Here is a 22,183-nt window from a genome sequence, read left to right as displayed (position 1 = left end):
GGGCAACAAAAATGATTAGGGGATGGGAACACATGACTTATGAGGAGAGGAACTGGGATTGTTTAGTCTGCGGAAGAGAAGAACGAGGGAGGATTTGATAGCTGCTTTCAACTACCTGAAAGGGGGTTCCAAAGAGGATGGATCTAGACTGTTCTCAGTGGTAGCTGATGACAGAACGAGGAGTAATGGTCTCAAGTTGCAGTGGGGGAGGTTTAGGTTGGATATTAGGAAAAACTTTTTCACTAGGAGGGTGGTGAAACACTGGAATGCGTTACCTAGGGAGGTGGTGGAATATCCTTCCTTAGAAGTTTTTAAGGTCAGCTTGACAAAGCCCTAGCTGCGACGATTTAGTTGGGGATTGGTCCTGCTTTGAGCAGGGGGTTAGACTAGATAACCTCTGAGGTCCCTTCCAACCCTGATATTCTATGAACTCTCCCACCCACCCTCCAAAAAACTTTCAAAGTCAAAATGTTTCAATTCAACTAGAAACTTTTCCTTTCAAAATTTGCATCAATTTTATTAAACAATAAAAAAGATAAAATGCTGAAAATGGAAATGAAACATTGTGGTCAAGCCGAAATGTTGTTGATTCTTTGGACTTGCCAGTGGAACACCCCCCCCCCCGGCCACCAAAAAAAACAAAACAAAACCTCAACAAACAGCTATTTGCCCAGCTCTAGTGTTGTCTCCACAGCTTGCGAAGGACATTGGGGTGAAGCGGCACCCTGGAAAGTGTTAAATATTATAGTGGCAGAACTTCGAAGGAAAGCTAAGTGGGAACTCAACCATAGAACTTCCACCACTGCTCTGCCCCCAAGGAGAAGAGGAGCCAGCTGAGTGACTCCGACAATTAACTTAGTTTCTAACCTAGTCCTTTTAAGGTAAATTTGCCAGCGTTAATAGAAAAAAGGTATTTTGGTTTTTCATCACCTGCCAAGTCACTTAAAAAATTGTTTTCCCGCTTCTCCCATTTGCACGCATGACTTAATTGCAACAGCTCTTTGACAGCAGATAGGTTCCAGCGAGCTGCCATTCCAGATGTCAGGAGCATGTTAACTGGAAAGGGCCCTGTAGGATATTTATGGTTTTAATTCCTCGGTATAGGGTTTTGTTCTGTCAAGCGGTGACTTACGAATTGCTACTCATTTGATCCTGTATTTCCACATCAGTGACACTTTATGAAGGGCTGCTGCCTTCACTGTACCACTGCAGATTTTATGATTCCCCAGTCTGCCAATGCAGCATTGGAAAAGGGGGTGGCGGGGGGAGACCTGTGAAGAGAGCAGCCGGGAAACCAGGGAGGCCAAAGTTGTAACTGCAGCTCCGACACCGATCCCCTGCGGGACGTGGGTAGCTCCGGTAGATGTTCACATGGTAGCTTTGCTGGAGGACGGGGTTAAAATTAGCAGTTGAGTCGCGGAAGCCTGGGTGGGGGGCTCCTCCTGTACACACAGGGTTGGGTGGGATTGGACTTGAGCGGCCACTGGGACCACTGCTAATTTTGGTGCTAGCTCAAGCAGAGATAGTGTCCGTATATCTGCCCAAGCAAGACACCTCCCCGCTGCAATGTAAACTTACCCTAAGAGGTTACAGAAGAAACCGAAGGGTCTTACAAGCCCTGGGGAGGTTATGAATTCCTGTCATTACCCAGCCATCTCCGTTTGTGGAATAAAAATCCACAGGGCGTTTTATTCCCTCTCTCCCTCCCAACCATAACAAATACATAAAATAAAGGGACTTTTTATTTTATTTTGTCAATAAAATTGGCACCGAAAGCACCAATTTGAAGTGCATTTTTTTCTTCCCCCATCCCCAGTCTGAAGGGAAATTGGCTCTTGCTGAATGCAGGATTTTGTTTTGCCGTGGTTAAATGTAAAGTGCTCTCAGCCTGTGTCTCTTCCCCCCACTCCTGATGAAAAACACTCTCCACACCTTTGTGGCTTTCCCTCCAGGCGGCCTCTGATGGAGATGCCCTCCTGAGAAATGCTTCAGGCATCCTTTGTCTTTGCCAGTGCAGTGTCCCCCCGCCCCCCACGCGCCATACTCCCAGATAGGGGTCAGACACTTGGCTCCTCGGCTGCTGAAAAGCAGCTTGCCAGCAAGCCTCAAGCCATGCATGCACAGGAAGGCAGGCTGAGTAGTCAGGGAATAGGGGACCGAGGAGAAAGACGTGTGGTGCAACAAGCCACTTTTGCAAGAGCCCTGCAGGCTGCTCCCAGGAGAACCTACAAATGATCTAAGCCAAGCCTGGAAAGGGCCTGCCAAGGGGATATGGAGGGTTCTCAGCTCAATTCTTGACAGGGCCACGGCTGCAATGGGCAATGCTCGGCCCGAAGCAGATGGTGTAGAGAAAGACCCCTCCATTCCCTCCAGGAGGGCAGCAGGTGGTGATGGTTTTTACTGCTGCTCTCCACCACGTTCCTTGCTCGGCATCTATAGACAGGTCAACAGGCCTCGCATCTGTCAGCGCAGAGTTCACCCACTGGTTCCAAAGCCATGGGCACCCAGGCAGACTGAGGCTGCCCCCTGTTTAACTGGGAGCCGCATCGTGCAGGTTAGGTCTCTACAGGGCAATGCTCCAGTTAGAGTCCGTTCCGCCCTCCCGTGTATGGCAGCCTCTTCAACTGCACCCAGCCACCTCTGCACTGAGCCCAACCACCAGGCACTCAAACCAAAGTACCGCAGCCCGCAGGAGACCAGACGATGATGTGCCACACACAGAAAACAGGCGCAGCCGAGGTACACCAGTGCCTGAGGCCCCTGCAGTGGCAGAGCATTGATTAGGCGAGAGAGAGCCAGATAATCCTAGCAAGTGACCCACAGCACAGGCTGCAGAGGAGAGCAAAAAATACCCCAAGGTCGCTGCCAACCAGACATAGAGGGAAAATTCCTTCCTGACCTCAGATACAGCAACCAGTTAGTCCCTGAGCAAGTGAACAAGAACCAGCCAGCCAAAACACCTGAGAGAGAGAGAATGCTTTGAGCCCGGAGAGCCCTGCATCCCATCAGCAGGCTGGGAACCCCTTGCTACCCCCGGTTATGTCCACACTGTAATTAAACCCTGCAGTTGGCCTATGTCAGCTGACTCAGGCTTGTGGGGCTGTAAAATTGCAGCGCAGACATTCGGGCTCGGGTTGCATGCACTACGATTTTACAGCCCCCCCGTCAACCCGAGTCACCTGACAAGGGCCAGCTGCGGGGAGAGGGGCATAACTGCAGTATAGACATACCTCAGTGGCTAATTGACTACCCTAATCTTGTCCTATCTGCATGTGTGATTGTACTGCCACTCCTCTGGCTTAAAAGGTACAATATCCTTTCAGGCCTGGGCTATTAATTAAAACCCAGTCATGTTAATTTTAATGCCAAGTTTGAAGATCCTTACTGCATTTTAGTCAGGTAATTGCCACTTGAAAGTGGTTTAAATTGATGTCTTTATTAGACGACACAATACAGGAGAGGACTTATAAAGGTTGACATCATACCCTTTAAACGTTCAGTGCTCATTCCCAAGGCTGCCAGGGTCTGTGGCTCTGATCTAAAACAAGAATCCCTTTGGTCTCTGAAGAAGCCAATTCCATGGCAAGAGAAATCTTCAACAGGAGAACGATTCTAGATAGGTTCTTATACCACGCTCCTCACCACAGCGTCCAAGCACCTTCCAGCAGTGCGTTAAGTGACATCACTAACACCGGGCACATGTAGGAAAGCAAGAATTCTGTGTTGCAAAAGACTGAGGTTTTGGAATTTTTTTGTATTCCTCATCAGAATAAGGAATGCTTTGAAATTTTTGGAGGAAAAAAAAAAAAGTGAGAGACACCCATTTCTCGCTGTCTTGTCCTTCCACCCTTCGCCCCGAAATTTCATCCTGGAGCCGCCCTGAAACCTTCCTAGTTAAATTTTTGTAAAAACCAATACATTTCTGAGAAAAGTTTTAGTTTTGACAAATCAGCATTTTCAAACCAAAAAGGTTTCCTTGCTCTAGTTACGTCTTTGTCCTCTCCCCAGGGGAGCAATGCGTGCAGTGGAATATCTTGTTTTGGCAGGGTTCTTGAGGTCTGGTTTAATTAAAGATCCATATTGCTATTCTGGCCAATGGAATATCTGGCAGATTTTCAATGAGGTTCCTCTGAAGGGCTGAGACTGCCATGTGGGAAGGAGGAGGACAGCTGGGATAACAGACAGACCTGCTGATACAAGATCCATTTATTTAGCAGAGGAAGACACGGCAGGCTGCGTTTGGGTTCTGAGCAGTCTCGCTGAATGGTTTGAACCAGAGCTTGTTTGGATGCAACCCCAAAGAAGCTGGGTGCTGCCGTGACTCTGGATAAATAGCTCCAGTTTTAGCCCTGTTTGTTGGATCAGTGCAGCTTATACAAGGGTTTACAGCTGCGGTGACTGAGGCCCCAACAGATCACCAGTCAAAGGAGCGGCACAGTAACATCCAAGGACTCCAGCTGAATTCAGGGCCCAGTTGTGCTGGGAGGTATGCAGATACAAAGCTCTGCCCCAAAGAGCTTACAATCCAAAGAGACCCCTTTCTACAGATGGGGAACTGAGACATAGAGACAAGGGACTTACAAAAGGTCACCCAGCAAGTCCATGGCAGAACAGGGAACAGAACCCAGCTCTCCTGAGCCCCAGCGCAGAGGCCATCTCTTCCTCCAGCCAAGTGCGCTGGCCTGCTTTGTATCTGCCCGTGGGGAAATAGCCCTGCTGCAGCACCGGACACCACCTGCATGTTTGAGCCAGCGCAGCCTCATGAGGTCATAGTTCGGCACCCGCGATTGAGGCAGGATCACAATGGGAAGCTGCAGCTGCTACCCACACAGGGAGCTAAGCTGGGACTTCACCACCCTCCGGGTAAGCTTGAGGCTTTCCCACGTGCCCTGGGAGCAGCTGAAGTCAACATCTGTGGAGCTCAGGCCTGCTCTAGGGGCTTGACCGGCAGCCGCTCTGCTACCGTAACATAGTGAGGCAGTGGCTTGAAGTGCCAACCATACAGAGAGGTCCCAGTGGGCTCCCAGCTCAGAGCACAAGCCATTACCCGTGCTCTGCTTTCTCTCATTCACCTGTCGCTCATCCCCTTCCTCCTTTCCTTTGTTCTTTCACGCTCAGGCTCTATTGCACCGTCTGCCTGTCTTGCATTCTCTCCCAGTCTACTTTGCACTCCTACTTTCCGTCTTCCATATTCTCTCATTCATCTGGTCCTTTTTTTTTTTTTTTTAATGGCCCTCCCTTCCTCTCGCTCTCTCCCTTTCCCTGCAGAGATTAAATCCAATGATTTTTACACTGAGACCCTCTGGTAGGCTGGAATTACCAGGGGAGAAGGCCCATAGCAAACGCAAATGAAATTACAAATCACCTTTACGTGAATGCAGGGGAGGGAGGAGATACGGTATGTCTGCTAGAGGATAAGAATAATCGTCCAGAGCTCTGACTACCATGCTCCAAACATGAGGCTTTAAAAATGGATGATCCCCACCCCTTTGCTGGAATGACTCAGCCACAGGGCTCCTGCTGACCCCAGCGGCTAGAGCTGCACAGGCCAATTCCAGTGCCTACTGCATGGAGCGAAGGGTGCTCTTCTTAGCCTGCGTGATGCCCCATATCTGCCTCCTTTCCCCATTCGGCGCCAGGGGGTGCCTCTAGGGGACATCACTGTCTGCATCTGGAAGGCTCCCAGGGGATGGAAAGCCCCACATCCTTCACTCCCAGTGGCCTTGAACAAGGAGAAGAGGCGATAACAAGGTTCTTAAGGCTGCCCTCCTGTTGGCCTCACTGGAAGTGGCCCATTCCCCCACATAGCCTCTGCTCCGATTCACCAGCAAGGCCTGGTTAACAGGTAGGAGTCTCCTCATCTCCCTCAGAGAGGCAGGGGAGGGGAACTTGACTGGGCTTTTCAGGCCATTGTGGGTTCGGTGCGAGTTCGGACCCAAGATTTGGGTTAGTTCTTATTTCCCCTGGCCCAGCAGCCCCCATCCTAGCTCTCAGGAATGCCAGGGCAGGCCTCAGCGCTAGTGTCTCCCAGTCACAGGAAGGGGGAGCTCAAGGCCATCCCTGCGATGGATGTCTCCCGTGAGCCGAGCCCCCTGTGCAGCTACCAAGAAAACAGGCAATCAGGCCAGTAGCAGCTTGCTCCGATGGGATCATCCTCCCCCACATCCCTCCTTCAGAAGATGAACAATGCACTCTATCAGCACGCCAGAAATACAGCGCCAACGTGGCAGCCAGAGAGCTGACAGACACCTGGTGGGAGTACCGAATGCTCTGTGCGGAGGACTTGGCATCCGTCAAAAGGCGGAGAGGCTGCGGAGGGAGCAGTCCCCAGGAGCCAGAGGCATGGACCAGGGCTGTGTCAGGCGGAGAAATGAATGGAATTCTTCACAGCGTGTTTCTAGGAGCAATTACTCGTGTGTGCCACCCCATCCCTGCATAAATTGTTCCCTGAACTTTGTTATATACCAAGGGCTGCAGCTGCTTGCTGGGCTGCTAGACTAGCAGCCAAATGCTAAGCGCTATACTTAGTTTGTCATCAGCTCTGACAGATTATTACAAAGGTTGCTTCACTCAGAGGGGGCGATTGGGTCTAGTGGTTAGAGCACAGGGTCGGGTGACCTGAGCTCTAGGGCCATTATTTATATTAACACAGCACAGGGAGGCCTCTACAACAAACAACCACAACATCAGGGCCCCCTTGTGCCAGGCACTTGACCAAATACACAGGCAGGGCTAAGGGATGTAAGTGAGCAGGCCTTGCTGGTGAAACTGAGCAAAGAGGTTAAGTGGGGGAATGGACCATGCTGGACACCGACAAGGCCTTGACAAGAGACATTCCTGGCCCTAAGGAGCTTACAATCTAAATAGACAGAGTGGGAGAAAGGAATGATCATCACCATTTAATAGATGGGGAAACTGGGTCCAGATTTTCATAAGGGCTCAGCATTTAGCAGCCCCCATTGTGACACTCCTGGCTAGAATTGCCAGACCCCAGTTCCCACTCTGCTGAGCTCCTTTGTAAAGAACTCTGAAAGTCTGGCTTCTAACTGATTTGCAGAGCCAGGAACTGAACCCAGATTTCCTCAAGTCCCAGTCCAGTGGTTAAAATGGCCAGCTCTGCCCGCGATTTGTTGGGAAATTAGATCATCTCTCTGCCCTTTGCTTCCCCATCTGTAAAATGGGGATAGTGATCTTTGAGATCTATGGATGAAAAGCACAGAGGGTTATTGCTAATGCGACCCTTTCAGATAAATATAATTTAGATTTAAATGTATGCACTGCCTCCAAGCCAAGATCCTCGATCAGAACACCCTGAACTTTGTGGCAATTCAAATGAGGCTCTGAATCCAGACTTTGCAGCTCATCCTCCTCTTTGAACCTGTGTGTGTAGGCAGAAGGCAAAACTCCAGGCGGCTCAGGGTTTGGCTTAGATTCAAACATGCGTTCAAAATTCAGATACTTCTCCAAAGCTCACGTGAATTATTTGAACCTCTCGATTCTGTAACATTGGAGAACAGCTACCACGTTCTGCTCCAGAAGTGGCTGCATTTTAGCAGAGCAAGAAGCAATCCCTGAATCTCATCTGGATTGAAGTTTAAATCTGTGACGAACTCTGCGGGCCATGGAGATGCTCTGATACCCCGTATGGCACATAGAGAGAGAGAGGAGCGATTTCTAGGATTATTACTCGTTATGTTTATTAGTTTAATAAAAAAGCAAAGTGAAATTAACAATTTATTAGAGGAGATTCAGACCCACATTCAAGTCCCTGCCTGGAATTAGGCAAACTGCTTCCTGCGTATCCCAGATGAGTCCTCTAACCACCAGAATATAAAGTCAGAGTCTTGCTCTCTCAGTCACTCCAGTTAGAGCTGTTCCACTTTGTATAAATAATTAAATAGTAGTTTGCCCAGAGAGAGACAGAGACATGTTTCCGTGGAAAGTTTTGTTTCTTGAAAAATTGGCATTTTCCAACAAAAGATGTTCAGTCTAACGATACCCAGCCTGTTCTACCCTACTGGAAATGCCATGGCATGTTTCCTTGTAGTATATGATTTAGCTACTAGACGTCTGTGAGTACGTAGTCCCAGTGAGGGAGTAGTCCCCGGTAAACAAGAGAGGCAAAGTTGGAACTCAAGCTGTGCTGAAACTTTGTCCTAAAGTTATAGCTATTTAACTTCCATCTCTTGTTTAAGGGAGACTGATTCAATACATCATGAGGACAGGAATGGCCAGATAGGAGTATTTTGGCACTTTGGTTTTCTGACCAGAACCTGGAAGGTCAAGGCAGAAAAAAGGAAAGATAAAGGTTTTGAGCTAAACCTTTTCAGATTTCAATACAGGTTTCATTTGGCTTGACTGAAATGTTAGGCTGAAGGCTCCAGGAAAGAGAGGTTTTTATTTTACCCACACTAGTTTGTTTACCCTTATTCAGTGGTTCTATTTCCTTGATCTCAGAAATCTTAATGGGACAAAGGGATAGCAGACAGCTCCCTACAGCAAACTGGCCTTTTCTTACGTACGGATTACAGAATGGTGATTAGGAGAAACCTCTACCCATCCTGAGCTAAAAGAAGCATCTCTCTTTGTTGGCAGTAGTAATCGATTGCTTAGCTTTGCTCCATGGGCCAGCCACTGAGGGCATGGCATGATCATACCAGTCAGTACTTCCCACTGGTTAGACTGAGAGGAAAGTTGGAATGGAGACCTCTAGGGAAACCCACTTGTTGCCGGGAGCAGTGCTGGAAATTCAGTAATTCTCTCTGAGTCCACATTGAACCAATGTAGCCATAGGAGGTGCCATCTCCTCTGTGGAACATTAAGTGGAGGGCTGAATGACTAAAATACCTCCCAGGGTCATCTGCACACAGATAGGGTTATTAAACCCAGTGGCCTAACCAAATTCCAGCCATCTGCCTATCTAAATAGTTACCCCTTTAGCGCTGGTATGAGCTACCCCTCATGCGACACCGCTCTGCAGTGTTACTGGCATCTAATGATGGCTGCACTCCATCCCAGAGGTAGCTGCAAGTCAACGTGATGAAGCAATGCCTACATCTGTGGTCTGTAAAGCACTTTGGGATCCATCAGGATGAAAGAAGCTATATAAATTGAAATTGTTGTTATTGTTAAGGCTCCGGTTATGAAAGCCAAGAGAACCAGTTTCGGGAAGGGGTCAACATAAATAACCTTTTTACAGCAGTCAGTTGAGGAGACTTTGCCAGAAGCAAAAGGCAGGATTGAATGGGAGACTGCCAACGACCCCCTGCCACAGGAGGTGGTGCTGGCAATTCAGTAGATGGCGCCCCTCCCTCACGTCACTTATAAAGCAATGCATCAGCATATTATTGGGTGCCGCCTTTTGCATGCAACATAAAATGGCGGCATTGATCATTTGTGGGTGTTAAAGATCTCACAGCACTTTCTGCAAGAGCAAGGGGGTTAACCTCAGGCTCTCATTAAATGCCAGCTTTCCGAAATCCCCCTGCAGGTTCAATTGGGTACACTATTCTTCACATCCTTTCCTAAACTTAGAATCATAGAATCATAGAATATCAGGGTTGGAAGGGACCCCAGAAGGTCATCTAGTCCAACCCCCTGCTCGAAGCAGGACCAATTCCCAGTTAAATCATCCCAGCCAGGGCTTTGTCAAGCCTGACCTTAAAAACCTCTAAGGAAGGAGATTCTTCCTGTGGGCTGTTAAACAGCTACTGTGTTGTACCCCAGAAGCGGCTGCATTTTAGTGGCACAAGAGCGCACATCATCTGGATTTCAGTTTAAATGAATAAAGATCTCTGGGACCCATGCTGGCAGTCCGATACCCCATCGGAGTGGCCGAGAAAGAGAAGAGATATCTAGGGTTAATCCTCAGTGTTATGTCTATTATGAGTTTTAAAAAACCCAAAGCAAAGTGAAATTAGCAACAATTTATTAGAGGAGATTTGTGATCTGCGGAAACACATGGTCTCCAAACTAATTAGGATCCTGGGCCTACCAATCCACGGCAGTTGCTAGCCCCCTTCAGCACAGTCATCCCTGACTGATACATTTACAAGGGAGAAAACCATACGAGACATAAGGGGATTCTCCTTCTTAAGTGTTTAAAACCGATAACCAAAATAGGTGTGTAATGTTGCCATTACAAATATCATTCTAACACTTTCTGATTCTTCCCTCCCCACTTTACTCTGAAGTGTGTAAGCTATTATGGAACAAGAAGAGGCCACCTTTTAAATCTCATTCACTCCAGCTCCTGATGGATGTTTTCTCCTCTGAAGCTCAGTTTCACATAAAAGCATCTCGGTGCGATGCTGTAAATCTGGTTTACATCAGCTTTTATGGGAGGCTTGGCCAAATCTTGGTCTAAATTACTAGTTTATTGCTCAGAGTGGTTAGTTGGTAAATATATTTTTCTAAATGGCATTTGTAAAAACGGTGTGAAGTTGTGGGTAGTGGCATAGAATTAACATGGCTTCTTCAAATAAGCTTTTTGTGGTGTATTGTCCATTGCCACAAGAGTGAAAAACTAGAGTAGGGCAAACAACAGATATTTTTGGCAATTCATTGCTGGATGAACGAAAAACATTTTTCAAATTTTTCAGTGAATCTAAAAGTTAAACAATAATAAATAATAATAATAATTTAAGTCAAATTAAACATTTTGTTTGATCCAAAAATATTTTTGGTTTGGATTGTAAACTTTTTAATTTTTAAACTTAAATTAAAGGGACTTTTAAAACAAACTTTTCATTTCAAATCGAAAAAAACAAAACATTGTTTCAAAAATGTTGAAATGAATCATTCTGAATTGTTTTTATTTTTGCAATCTTCCCCCCAGCAGAACAATTCAGTGGAATTGACACAAATTCACAATGGTGTTCTCTCACCAAATCTGCATTTTTTGGCCAAAAAAAGTTTTGGTCAAAACATTTCACACAGCTCTAGTTCACACACACAGAGTATTTATCATGTTTCAGAGTAGCAGCCGTGTTAGTCTGTAATCGCAAAAAGAACAGGAGTACTTGTGGCACCTTAGAGACTGACAAATTTATTTGAGCATAAGCTTTTGTGGGCTAAAACCCACTTCATCAGATGCATCCGATGATTCATAGATTCATAGAAGGTTAGGGTTGGAAGGGACCTCAGGAGGTCATCTAGTCCAACCCCCTGCTTGAAGCAGGACCAATCCCCAATTTTTGCTCCAGATCCCTAAACGGCCCCCTCAAGGATTGAACTCACAACCCTGGGTTTAGCAGGCCAATGCTCAAACCACTGAGCTCTCTCTCCCTCCCCTCTATCATTTGACAAATGATGAAGTGAGCTGTAGCTCATGAAAGCTTATGCTCAAATAAATTGCAAGGACAAGCAGTACGTACCACCACTACTTGGGGTGGATATTTACCCTGTCCTCTAACTACCCTGTACAAGTGCCACAAATACCACACTCCACTTAGCTAAAGCAGGGGGTAAATTTCCAGAATCGGGGATAAACACCGTGCCTTCCATATGGGGAATGGAGTAAATACTGACTTGCAAGCACCCAGATCCAGGGGTAAACAGCAGCTGTTAGAGGTTTCTTGCACCTGCCTCTGAGCAGCTGGTTCTGTCCACTGTCAGGACAGGATACTGAACTAAATGGACCTCTCTGGTCTGATCTGATCATTTCTATGTTTTACCCAGCAAGATGGTGAGTATCCACCTGGCTTTCCGAGATAGACACCGCCCCCCACCACACACACACACACAATGGCGGGCAAGTTCCCATGCCACCCACTCAGGGCTAGGAATAAGAACACCTTGTCTACCCACCCACCTACCCTGAGCCCTCGCTCTGGCAAGCCATAGGTATAGGGCATACCCTGATCCTATCCATCACATGCTGGATTGCCCTGCTGTTGGCTGCTCAGAAAGGCTGCTTTGCTTTGCAGACAGAGATGAGCTACTGCAGACAGCTCTACGACCTGCAGCCTGGACCTGAATCAGCAACTAAGGCCCCTGTCTGCAGGCACCTGCATCTTCCCAGGAATCAAAACCTCTCCAGCTTGCCCCCTCTCTTCTCTTCCCCACCCCTTGCCATTTAAATTCCTACAAAGCCTTTTAAAGGCAATGCTCCCTCAGCTGCCTATAGCGAACAGTTCTCCTTTTCTTCCCCCCTCCCTCTCATGTGCTGAGTCAGCTGTTCCAGAAGCAGCAATTCCTATCAGTGACTGACGGGCGATACTGCCTCCAGCAGTGATGGCTAAGCAGGCGTGGGAGGCTGGCAAGCACAGCAAAGAAATTAACAAACCTCGGTTAAACTGGAGCCTCTCTCAGGCCAGCATGGTGCTGCATTCTAGCTGTCTCAGGTTTTGATACTACTGTACTTCTCACACTATTCTTATAATAGTGCTTTGGCTTTCTATTGGGCCTTCTGTAGTATCCCCCGCTACCGAGAGGCGATCTGTCACAAATACAGAGGGAGGCTGCTAGATACAGGTAGATCTTGCTGTTCTCTTGGGTTTCCAGATCTCTAACTAGCGCAGCTTACACTACTGACTGTCACCTCTACAAACACTTTACAGATTATTGCATTATCCCCACAGCAGGTTGGGAGAGATCGATTATCCCTTACAAATGGGGAAACCAAGGCACAGCACTGGGCAGTGACTTGCCTGACATCACAGGAGTCACTGTCCAAATCAGGAGTCCCATCTCCCTGCTTTAACCATTAGACCACACTGAACAAAAGAAAGCATAGTGCCATTACCGACAAGAATACTCCAGAACCCCGGAGCCATATTCCTGCAGCATACTCAGTACCTACACAACAGCCATTTGGCATGATCTCACCTTTGGCTCTCAGGCTTTGACTGCCTTCTTGTCCCCTGTCCCAATCATCAATATTGATTTTACTATCTGCATTATTACCCCATTTGGGAATCTATTTTCTTGTTTTCGTGGAGATTGTGGTTTACAGCACAAGCCCTCGTTTTAGCCCATCACAGAGTAATTATCTTGCCCCAGTGGCAAATCACGGTGCTTATATTACACTGAGAAATCATTGGGCTTCCCTCCCTCCCACCTCTCCGCAGCCAAGTGGTTTGGTTCATTATTACAGAGCACAGCAGAGCAATTGCAGGTTACTGAGCTGCAGGAGAAAGCCAAGGCTCCGGAGCAATGTGGCTCCCTGCAGATCTACTCTCTGGGGACCAGGTCTGTCATGTAGCCAGCCCCTATCCCTCAGGTGTACAGGCCGCATGGCTCTCAGCCTTTGTCCTGGGATGGGCAATCCTGGGCAGAACTCTTCCTTCTTTTCTTGGCCTTTTGGGTCTTTGTCATGGTGAGAAAACAACTCCCAGGGGATAATTAGAGCAAGGAGGAGAAGTTCTTGCCACATCCCTGTCTGCAGGGCCTGAGAGTGGCATTCCTACAGAGAGAGCTGGGTATTCCAGGCCCTGAGGAGGAGAGGAAGAGGCTGTTCCCCCTTTTATTCCCATCCCTGCTACCCTGGAACCCACCCAGGTAGGAACGTGATGGGCTAATGCCAGGACTCACCTCTCCTTCCTGATGGTACAGCAAGACTCTCCTGCTTTCACTTCCCCTGTTATTGCTCCATCCGAGGGTGTAGGCTGGCTGGCCTGTATCTGAGATGTCCTCATGCCTAGTAGCAACAAGGTCCATGCTTGGTGTGGCCTGTTCAGAGCTCTTAGGAAGTGGCAAAAATGGCAAAGACCCCTCCGGGCCACCAGGTCAACCCCGAGGAAAAGGCTGAAAAAAGTGGCAAAGTCCCCCCTGGGCCACCAGGTCAACCCCGAGGAAAATGGCTGAAAAAAGTAGATTCACAGCCTGAGGTGGTGAAGCAAATGGGCACATTCTGGGGAGAGGCTGAGCCCAGCTGGGACAGATTGGAAGAGCCACAGGTGGCTAATCAGTAGCAGCAGCTACCAGGGAGTAGAGATCATTTAAACAACAGAGGGTTGTTCCCTTCTCACAGGCAGACACAGGGATCTGGCAAACCTGTCCTCCCTTCCAGAACACACGGGGTCTCCACTCTCTCTTTCCCTCACCCCAAATTTCCTCCACATCTAAGCAAGAGGTCCCTTCCCTGAAGTCCAGGGTGCTTGTGTAACATGCTCACCCACTGTGGGCTGTATCCTCTTCTGATGGAAGATAACGGTCTACGACTATTGCCAGCTAATGGAGTTAACCCTTTCGCTTAAGCAGTAGAGGTCTGAGTTGTGGTGGTCCTGCATTCATGCTCTACTCCTGACCCATGCAGAGGGTTGTTGTATTTGGATCCATCTCTATTGCAAACCTCTGGATTCTTTTTAACTCTGCTCCTTAACACTAGACCTCATCCTTTCCCCAGAAGGCAAAGAGGCACCATTGTTAGAAAGCAACCCCTACAGTCTTCATACATCGCCAGGCCTATTACAGCTGCTGGGTAACCTGCTCCGAGTGACCTGCTTTGAGAGTGGGGCTTCCTGACCCCTGCACCCAATTAGCAGAACAGACGATGTGGAACGTACACTTGACACTGGTGTGATTTAATGATAATAACCGGGTTTCAAATATTTATTACAATGGCTGTTTTTAATAAATATTTCATGAATGCCAATTTTTTCTCTCCCCCTCGGTTGCCAGCTCTGTGGGCTTAATTTGCCTTAATGAGGATAAAAATTGCTCTGATAAATTGCTTCCTCGTACATGCACAGGAGGTGAGAGAGGTGCCCTCTTGAAATGTTAGTTAGGAGCAGCTGAGGGCCTGGCTTTGGCGAGTGGGCTCCGAGCTCTGCAGCACAATGGAAAACGGTGGACCGACAGCAGGCAGGAGACAGTTCTGTCTGTTCAAAAGAAATATCTGCTAGCAAATTGGGAAGCAGTGCAGCTAATGATTAGGGGACTGGGCTGTGACTCAAGAGAGCTGATGTGATGTGATCTGATCTGTTTCTGACTTGACCTGCTGTGTGACCTTGGGCAAGTCACTTCCCTGCTCTGTGCCTCAGTTTCATAGAATATCAGGGTTGGAAGGGACCTCAGAAGGTCATCTAGTCCAACCCCCTGCTCAAAGCAGGACCAATCCCCAATTTTTGCCCTAGATCCCTAAATGGCCCCCTCAAGGATTGAGCTCCCAACGCTGGGTTTAGCAGGCCAATGCTCAAACCACTGAGCCATCCCTCCCCCACACTGACCCTCTATTTGCATTGTAAGCTGTGTTGGGCCGGCACTGTCCCTCACTCTATGTTTGCACAGTGCCTGGGACGCTGGGGTACAAATCACTCTAGGAATTCCCATACGACTACTAATAATGTGGCTAATTTAATTTCTTTGCTCTTCTTTGGCACTGCTCCAGGGCCTGTTATCCAGGGATCTTACAGTGCTTTACAAATGTTCATTCAGCCACATGCCAAACCTGCGAGATCGCTCAGGTTTGGAATGGCCTCCCTTTTCTCATCATCATCATCATGCGGCCAGTTCTGGGGTGAAACTCAGCAGCTGTTTAACACCGTACGGCATCACTGCACAACAGTTTATGTTTCATTAGTATTTGTGATTGGTTTCTGGGGGTGTCCCTGAATCCTGGGAACCCTGCGCCCACCTTTAGGCAGGCAGAGTGTAATTACCCAGCTAGGAATTTGGCCAAGGCACCAGGGTTAACGCTGCTGTTTAATGTAAAGCACCATGACGTTTTTAAAGCTGATCAACAGTTAGGGCCTTATTTTATATAGTTCATCTGAATGCCAGCACAGCTCCCGCTAAGAGCATGCTGGGGAGCTGATTTAGAGTCAACTCAGTGGGAAAATGTGCCTACGAAGGACCAGATCCTGCAAAAACACATCTCATTTTTACACACTGTGAATGTATCTTTGCTGGATCAGCATCTAAGGCCCAGATCCTCCAAGGAATTTAGGTTCCTAACTCCCATTGATTTCAATGGCACTTAATTGCCCAGATAACTCTGAGGATCTAGGTCTAAATCACAAACGCCACTCCCTGCACCGCTGACGTGTCATTATAAGGGTCTCCTACCCACCTCGTGACCTGGCCGCCTAACCCTGCTTGGTTTACAAGATCCATCAGGATCACATAGGGTGACCAGATGTCCCGATTTTATAGGGACAGTCCCGATATTCGGGGCTTTGTTTTATATAGGTGCCTATTACTGCCCCCACCCTGGTCCCGATTTTTCACATTTGGTCACACTAGGATCACAGCATAAGCCATTATGGCTGTTGTGTTTCCATTCCATTGTGCCATCTCCATAGCTCCCCCAGGAATAGCACAGCGTTCAAACCAACCTCCTAAACTTTAGGAAGGGTGTTGAATCTCTATCTGGCTAGATTCTTAAATGGCTCCTCCCCCATCTCACAGATATTAACACAGTCAGTTGCACAACCCTGCTGTAAGGGAGAGAGGCTAAGTTCCCTCTAAGCTGCGCAGCCAGACTATCAAGGGCTCTCCCCCGGCCCCTGACTGCTGTGGCAAGAGAGGGCTGAGGGGAGTCCTCTCTCCCCACCGCAGCCCTGGGACAGCCTGCACCCCAAGCCCCTCATCCCCAGATCCTGCACCCCTAGCCAGAGCCTTCAACCCCGAGCCCCCTCCCACACCCTAAACTCCTCATCCCTGGCCCCACCCCAGAGCCTGCACCCCTAGCCAGAGCCCTCACCCCAACTCTCTGCCCCAGCCTTGAGCACTCCCCCCACTCTGAACCCCTCAGCCCCACCCCCGCCACACATCACCTCCGTATTGGTGCCCATAACAAAATTAATTCCGCACATGGGTGTAAAAAATTAGAGGGAACGTTGGAGAGCAGTATTATTCCTATTTCACAGCAGGAACCATTGAGGCACAGAGTGACTCCCTTGCACAATGTCACACAGGGACTTAAAACCAGGTGCCCCGAGCCTCCAAGCCAATGCCATAAGAGGCCAGATCTCCATCTCCTTCCAGGGAGCAAAATCTGCATGCTTACATCTTATAACACAGAGAGCCTCGAGAACCCCTTTGATTTATTGCACTCTCCCATTGCCAGCATCCCCATTTGGATCTCCCACATGGCATTGGCCCTGGTCGGCTGCTGGGCCAGGCTGCATCAGCCTTGCACTGAATTTTTAAACAAACCCAACTCTGAGGTATCAGCACGCTCAGCCCTCATAATAACTACAGAGGAGGGCATGCAAGAACAAGAAGAAAGAAAGATGTGTATTTCCCCGCACCCCACTCCAAGTGTGGGGGAAGCAGAGAGCATTTCCTTTGGAGCTGGGCTTCGGCGCTCGTGTGTATTTATGGGCTTGAGCCTTGGATTAATAGACACAGAGCAGAGGTGAAAGTAAGCCGCTACGGTCTGGTACAGCGTACTGGCAAGAGTCGGTACACAGCCGACCATAGCGGCAGGCGCCAGCTTCCCCAGGCCGACAATTTAAAAGGGTAGCGGCGGCAACCGGGAGCCCCAGGGCTCCAGTGGCGATTTAAAGGGCCAGGGGCTCCGCTCGCTGTCGGGTGCCCCAGGCCCTTTAAATCACTGGAGGAGCCCCAGGGCTCCCGGCCGCCACTGCTGCTACCATGGGGCTCTGGCGGCGATTTAAAGGCCCGGGGCTCTGGCTGCAGTAGCAGTGGCCGGGAGCCCTGAGCTCTTTAAATCTCCGCCAGAGCCCCATGGTAGCGGCGGCAAGGAGACCTGGGGCTCTGGAACTGATTTAAAGGGCCCGAGGATTTAAAGGCACCGCCCCTTCCCTCGAGGCCCCCCCACCTTGCTCAGGGCCCTGGCCCTGTGTACCGGTAAGTCCCTTAAGTTACTTTCACCCCTGACACCGAGGTTCAGTATTAAAAGGTATTGAGCGAGCAGCTTTCCTGAACCCATGCCGCAGGACTGGAGCAGGACAAAGCTAAACACACCCCCACACAGGTGCTGGAACTAGGGCTGCTGCTGCAACACCTGCCTTGAAGTCGTAAGAGCAACCTAAATACATGGTTTCCGTCCCCAGCCCTCCCACTATAAAACCTGTCCCTGCGCCGCTGCACCTCCGGTGTCCTGCTCAGCTAGGAAGCCTGGGTGGCGTTCTACGTGGGGAGCTGGCTCCACTTTGGTTGCTCCAAAGTCCTGAGGAAGGTGATACAGCAGCTGGTTTTTGGATGGGATAAGCCCACCAGTCCTTCCCCCGCGGCAGATCCAGGGAGAGACGCGAGGTCCTGTTTGCATGTTATTCCTTCTTCCTAAGCAGAACTGAAGCTCATTACAAAAAGTTGGCTGGCTTGCCCTAACTCAGCAAACAGTAACTGGGTTTCTCTTTTCCTAGGTATTTATGTTTTGTGCAGACACGGGAGACAATTAGAGGCTGTAGAATCAGCAGTGCCAGGGGCAGGGCTTTCATGTGCGCTCTGCTCGGGGACTCTCAGGAAGGGTTATTACCATATTAAGCATCCTTTGCTCAGCTAAAAAAGCACAGTTGTGTCCCTCCCACACCCGCAAATAGGAAAACCAAGGGGGAGGTTCAACAGGAGCCACAAAAGAGGCCTCATTTCGCTTTGTCTTTCGCTGCATTTTAACGCTATTGATGTTTACGTTTCTCTTTCCTTAGTTTTATTTATTCATTTAAAACAAAAAGCAAAAACTTTGCACGCGCACCCCCCCCTGCAGAAAGGGGATGTGTCAGAAGGTGTGTAAGGGACCCCCCCCCACAGACTGCAGAGAGAAGTTGCACTGCAGAGTGTATACCTACATGCCGCTTGGAGAGATGGAGATTCACACAGCATATGTCTACGCAGAAGTTAAACACCCTCAGCTGGCCAGGTCAGCTGACTCAGGCTGGAGGGTCCCAGAGCCTCGGGTCCAGCCGAAGCCCAAATGTCTACACAGCAGGTTTTATTCCAGTGTAGACGTGCCCACAGACACAGTCTAAGAGAGACTGCAAACCACACATACTGATGGAGAAACTGTTACACACTCAGCTGGGAGAAGTTTTGAAACACACTCACACCCACGCTGGTGGGAGAGACTGGGGAAAACATACACACTGCTGGCAGAGGTTTTGAAACACATTCCTTCAGGCAAAGACGGTGTGTGAAACACACACAGGGAGCATGGGAAATGGTCTCACACACCCTACCTGGGGCAGGTTTTGAAACACATTCACACACACTGCTGGGAGAGGCTATAGCAAAGATCTGCTCCCCCATCCCCTCAAAATACTTGCTGTTCCATCACTGTTTCAGATCCCCCCTACACCCAGTTTCTGTTGTCCCCGGTTCTGGAAGGGTCAGTATTTTGAACTCTGACCTCTGTGTCCCACATTAACGTCACCAGGCTGGCAAAACCCAAAAGGAACAACAAACAAAAGGAGTTCATCTCCATCTCCTCTGCACCAGCTGTTTCTGGCAAGAACAGCCGCTACGTTATTATCCTGCTTAAGCTCCAAACAGAATTGTGTGGAATCCAACATATTTATCATATTCTCTTAAAGACAACCCAGCTCACACAGCCAGGAGGAGTGAATATTTTTAGGCAGGCCAAAACACTGAAGTATCTCTAGATAGGAGAGAATTCCTCTTTTTGAGTCAGCGTCAACGAACATGAAATTTTGATGAAAAGCAGAGAGAAAATGTTCACGCTTGTTTCCAACCTGCTCTAGTATTGAGTCTAGTTTTTGTGCACAGTCATTAGATAGATGCATTCCGGGGCACTCCCCTCTTTTCCAAGCCCCAACTACTTCTTTTCAGCCCTACCAGTTCTTTCAGGCCCCTCTTCCAACAACAGCTCAAAGCCTGTGGCAGTTGCCTTAACTGGTGTGGCCGATGCCTGGTCCAAATTACAACTTGTATGCTCCTCTTTGGACTTGCCTTGTGCTAAACCAGACGTCCATCATTACTGAGCATAACAGGTTTGACGTGCAACATTCAGATAAAGGTCCTCAGGCCAGATTTTGAACATCCCCAATATCTGAGGGTGTTTGGATTTTGGGTTTCAGTGGTGGAGCAAAAATATAAAACCCTAATTTGTGTCATTGCAAGTTTCCAATGGGAGTTTTGCCAATGTCTTCAATGGAAAGATCAGGCCCATAGATACTTGGGCACATCATTGATGGTTATTATCGGGCGGTCAAGCAGTTGGAGTGAGGAACTTAAAACAGGAACTCTTAGGTTTTAATTAGAGCTATTTGGACTATGTAATTTCCATCCACCAGGAAATTCAGTTAGTTTGACTTTTTTTCCCCTACCAAAATAGGACAAAAAAAAAATCAAACTATTGAATATTTTGGCAGAACCAAAAGTTCTAACACATTTCAATTTGGAAGTGTCAAAATGAAAAATCTCAACAATTTCAATCAAGTCAAAGCATTTCCTTTTGAAATGTCAACATTTTGGACATTTCAAAATGTCAGTTCAAAACACTTTATTTAGAATTTTCCTGTCAAAATGGGAAAATGTGGTCAAAATCAACATTTTCCTGTGCAAAGATTGTAATTAAATATTTTGTTGGGATTTCAACCAGATCTAGTTTTAATTCTAGTTCTGCCACTGACCTATTGTGTGACCTTGGGCCAGTCAATTCCACTATATGGGCCTCTGTTTTCCCATTTGGCAAACAAGGATATTAATACCACCCTCCTCACAGGGATACTGAGAGTGGCAGTTAATATTAGCAATGTTCTTTGAGAGCATAAGAACCGCCATACTGGGTCAGACCAAGAGTCCATCTAGCCCAGTATCCTGTCTTCTGACAGTGGCCAATGCCAGGTGCCCCAGGGGGAATGAACAGAACAGGTCATCATCAAGTGATCCATCCCCTATTGCCCATTCCCAGCTTCTGGCAAACAGAGGCTAGGGACACCATTCCTGTCCATCCTGGCTAATAGCCATTGATGGACCTGTTCTCCATGAACTTATCTAGTTCTTTTTTGAATCCTGTTATTGTCTTGACCTTCACAACATCCTCTGGTAAGGCATTCCACAGGTTGACGGTGCATTGTGTGAAGAAATATTTCCTTTTGTTTGTTTTAAACCTGCTGCCTATTTCTTTAATTTGGTGATCCCTAGTTTGCGTATTATGAGAAGAAGTAAATAACACTTTCTTATTTACTTTCTCCACACCAGTCATGATTTTATAGACCTCTATCATATCCCCCTTAGTCGTCTCTTTTCCAAGCTCAAAAATCCCAATCTTATTAATCTCTCCTCATATTGAAGCCATTCCATACTCCTAATCCTTTTTGCTATCCTTTTCTGAACCTTTTCCAATTCCAATATATCTTTTTTGAGATGGGGCAACCACATCTGCACGCAGTATTCAAGATGTGGGCATACCATGGATTTATATAGAGGCAATATGATATTTTCTGTCTTATTATCTATCCCTTTCTTAACAATTCCCAACATTCTGTTCGCTTTTTTTGACTGCCACTGAACACTGAGTGGATGTTTTCAGAGAACTATCCACAGTGACTTCAAGATATTTTTCTTGAGTGGTAACAGCTAATTTAGACCCCCATCATTTTCTATGTATAGTTGGGATTATGTTTTCCAATGTGCATTACTTTGCATTTATCAACATTGAATTTCATCTCCCATTTTGTTGCGCAGTTACCCAGGTTTGAGAGATCCTTTTGTAGTTCTTCGCAGTCTGCCTGGGACTTAACTATCTTGAGTTTGTATCATCTGCAAATTTTGCCATCTCACTGTTTACCCCTTTTCCCAGATCATATTTGAATATGTTGAATAGGACTGGGCCCAATACAGACCCCTGGGGGACACCACTATTTATCTCTCTCCTTTCTGAAAACTTTACCATTTATTCCTGTTTCCTATCGTTTAACCAGTTACCAATCCATGAGAGGACCTTCCCGCTTATCCCATTACAGCTTAGAGCATTGTAGGAAAAGCACTACGAGAATGAAAAATATAATTTACCTTGTGTACATGGTGCTTTCTAGAACACCTTAGACTTAAGCTCCTTGGGTCAGTCTACCACTCTGTGTTTGTACAGTACCTACCACAATGGGGGTCCCATCTTGGTTGGTCCCTAGGAACTACCATCATAAACATGAGTAACACAGCTGGTAGAAAATTTTCCAATGGAACAGCTTTCCATCAGAAAATGCTGATTCAAGAAAATCAAAACATTTTGCAAGAATGTGTCGATTTCACATTTTCATGGGAAATTACCAGAATGTTTTATTTTGACTATTATATTTAAAGTTGAAAAAGTCAA

This window comes from Lepidochelys olivacea (genome assembly GCF_965140295.1).
Source record: "Lepidochelys olivacea isolate rLepOli2 genome assembly, chromosome: 22".
Lineage (NCBI taxonomy): Eukaryota > Metazoa > Chordata > Testudines > Cheloniidae > Lepidochelys > Lepidochelys olivacea.
This window is presented reverse-complemented; position numbering follows the sequence as displayed.